The following is a 3,574-nucleotide window of genomic DNA, read 5'->3' as shown; positions in this document are numbered from 1 at the left end:
TGCGGCTCTGCCGGCCCCTCTGCCCCGGCCCCTGCTCACCCGGCAGTCCCGCTGCTCCCGGAACAGAGACGGGGACCGCATCGCCCTCCCCACAGCTGCCTACCCAAGCAGCCCAGCTAGGAAGTCGCGGGGGGAGGACAGGGCAACGTGGGGTCTGATGTGGGAGTTGTCTGCTGAGCAGGTACCAGCAAGGAGAGCTCTGCTCGGAGGTCTGGTATCGCCCCGCTGTGCACTGGAGGTGGGCGTGATAATGATCTCCGACAGGCACCGGGCAACGGGCAGCAGCAGGGAGCTCGACAGCCCAAAGGCAGATGAAAATGCCCTGCTGTCTGTTAATAAACAGAGTTGCAGACCGTTTCTGGATTTGGGGGAAGCTGGTCCTCTCCACCCCTCTGCCACATGCACCCTTGCCCCAGTGGGCAGCAGTCACCTCAGGGTCCCTGTGCTCTGCCCACGGACGGGCGCAGCTGCGGGAGGCAGCCTTGCTTTGCAGCCTTACCCCGTGGGGCTAAAACTCCAGCAGCTTAGTGGCTCTGGCTGAGATCTTCATTAGGACATCCCTCACACAGAGCCCGCATGTGAGTACAAACAGCCAAAAGATTTACTGTCACGCCTGGACACGTCAGGAGAAAGGCTCCCTTTGCTAACGTGGGCGTGCCATACTGCTCTGCCCAGGCCACCCTGGAAGGGAGCTCCTCCTGCCATCAGCAACGGGCTTCTCGGGACACTCAGAGCCATGCTAAACATCTGCCTTCCCTTCAACCCTGAGGTGGATCCACACTGCATTGCTCTAACCCCTGTGACAAGGGTTGCTCTAGCTGCCTCTTTTTTTGCCCCAGCAAAGCATCCTCTACCAGTGCTACCCAGCACCACTGCTTTCCTACCCGTCCTCCACATGCGCTGGGGTCGCCAACCACCTTTCTGCCTCAGTTTCCCAGGAAGAGCAGTGGTAAAACCAAGGAGCCCCTGTTTATAGCCTCTAACGCAAACGGTGCAGGCTGGTGGGCAAAGCACACAGCCTGTCTGCTCCCGGCTTGGCTTACTCAGACTTTCCCACTTCCAACTTTCTTCTGCCGCAGCCCCACCATACTGGTCCTTTTTCTCCTTGTCCCTGTGCCTTCTTAGTCTCCTGCCCCATCTGCACAGTGTCTTCCTCTCAATTATGGCCCCTTTAAAAAAAAAAGGGGGGGTGTAAAAGTCCTGTTTTTGAACAAATATCTTTTGAAGACATGACCAGAAAAAGAATATTATCCATATATAAAGATAGGAGTAACCACATTAATACCTTCTCCCAGTTAAGCTCCATCCCACCACATCCCCGCTTGTCAGTCAGTCTCAGAGCAACACACATTCAGGCGCGGGAATGGCGTTGCACCCATCTTTAATCAGGTAACAAGAAATGGTGCTGGAGGTGCCAGCTTCTCCCAGCACTTGTGGGAAACCACAGAAAAGTAGCTGAGGCGGTGGCAGGGCATCGTGAGCATGGGTATGACGAGCATGGGTATGGCAGGGCAGCTCGTATCGCTACAGCAAGCCATGTCTGGTGGTATTTTGTGGAGCTGGCAGCTCACGCAGCGGTGGGAAATGCCCTCGCCTTCTTGACATCGCCGCTCCCAGGGCTGCTGGGTTCCCGTGGAGCTGCTCTCTCCCCAGCTTTCAGCAACCAAGGCAATGCGAAGGAGGTGGGCAGGTTTCCAGTGCTAGCCGGTGTTACTTGGCAGCCAGAGAGTGCTAGGCAGGGCTATAGTAAAATAGCACAAACCCCACGTTTGGTCTGTCTCCCCCTTCCCCTTTCCCTTCCCAGGCTGTTTCCAGTGGCCTGCGACAGCAGTGGGAGAGTTGGAGCTGCAGTGCTGCCAAGGGACACATGAGAAAAGCACTCACTTTCCTATGGAGACAAGCAACACTGATGTGAGAAACAATAGAAAAAAAAGAAATGCCAGACCATTAGATCCTAAAAAGGAGCCATGAGCAAAATCTGGGGTGGGCGGAGAACGCATCTCACGCACTACTAGGTCTGGAGAATTAGTCAGCGTTATCTGTAGCATAGGGATGGAGGCAGCCTGTTATCAGGCAGCAGGTTTAAATCAAACAAAAGGAAATAGTTTTGCACACAAGGCACAATGAAATTACCTCGTCAAAGCTGAAAGTTAAATGAGTGCAAAAGAGGACAGGATGAATTCATAGAGAACTGGGGCATCCACAGCTATTAATTATGCAGATCCAGAAGCAATCACTTGATCACAAATTTCCTACACGCCTGATGGCTAGAAGAGAAGGATCATGCCCTTTCCCTGAATCCTCACCCACCGTGCAGCTGGAGACAAGCGCCAATGCGCTGCCTGTCTGATCTGACCTAGCGTGGCTCTTATTACGTTCTAGGAAAACCACATGCTAATGAAACTTTAAGCCAGTAAGTTCAGACGTGTTAAAAAACACTGATGAAAGCAGAAACAAACAATTTAGAACATTAGCTCTTAGAAACAGCACAGGAAGTAAACAAAGACTTAATTTGGAAAATGCGGCTAATACATCTGGGATGGATCATCCACTCCCCCCCCCAGATGTTCAAAGATGGCGAGACCTTGAGGCAGTGGGAGAAAGAGGGTGAGCAGGAACATGCCATGCCACAGCATCGGGAGTGAGAGCAATGCGAGTGCGAGCCCCGTCCTCCCGCATCGCTCCGTGGCTGAGGGTCCCAGGCAGCCAGGAGCTGATCCTTCCGGAGCTGGCCGTGGAAAGACTCCACCTGGTGTGTTTGTTTTAATCCTGGCCATATTGTTACCAGAGGAAGATTTGAAAATTTGAGGAAAATTCAAGCTAAGAGCCATAAGAATGAGCAAACTAGGGAGAGCGTGCGCTGAAAGAAACATGATGAGCCGTGACAAGTATGTTTGCCTTGGCGGAGCTACAGCTGTGGCTGCACGCAGAGGCCCACAGCGGCATGGCCCCACAAACGAGGGGCACAGGCCCCCCGTCCTTCACCTGTTTTGGGGGGGTTGCAGTGCCAGCATGATGCCAGTGGTGCTGCCTGGGGGAGGGAGAGGGAAAATGAGGACAGAGCACTGCAGCCATCCAGTGCATGGCAGGGGAGAACAAACTGCTTTGGGGAGGTCAGAGTGAAGCTAAAGCAAGGAAAGATGGGGTTTGGGCACTAGCAGCCTTCCTGGGAGCGAGGCCACCCGTGTGAGGTGCCTGGAGCCTGGGAAGGACCACAGTGCCTTTCCTTGCCAGGAGAGGATGCTGCCCATCCACTGGGAACTTCAGATCTGACCCAGGAGAACAGCGGGGAACTGGCAAGAGAGGAAATGCCATCTCGGGACTTTTCCATGTTCAGTGCCAGAAGCTCCATTCCACTATTGGCAAGTTCCCATCTTCTGGAAAACAGTGTGAAAACTTTTCTGGCATCAGTTCAGAAGTCTTTATTGCGATAAGGATACAGAGATTTGTGCGTGCATCGAAACAAAGATCCATTTTATCAGGGCTGAGTCGCAAAAAGAAAGCGCATGGCCTGGGTGGCAGGGACTGTTGTTGTCGATGTGTCCCCCCCAGCCCCTCCTGAACGGCTGGGGGG

This window comes from Aptenodytes forsteri, unplaced genomic scaffold (assembly GCF_000699145.1).
Source record: "Aptenodytes forsteri isolate BGI_AS27 unplaced genomic scaffold, ASM69914v1 Scaffold15, whole genome shotgun sequence".
Lineage (NCBI taxonomy): Eukaryota > Metazoa > Chordata > Aves > Sphenisciformes > Spheniscidae > Aptenodytes > Aptenodytes forsteri.
The sequence above is the reverse complement of the archived record's forward strand: the minus strand, read 5'-3'. Positions refer to the sequence as shown.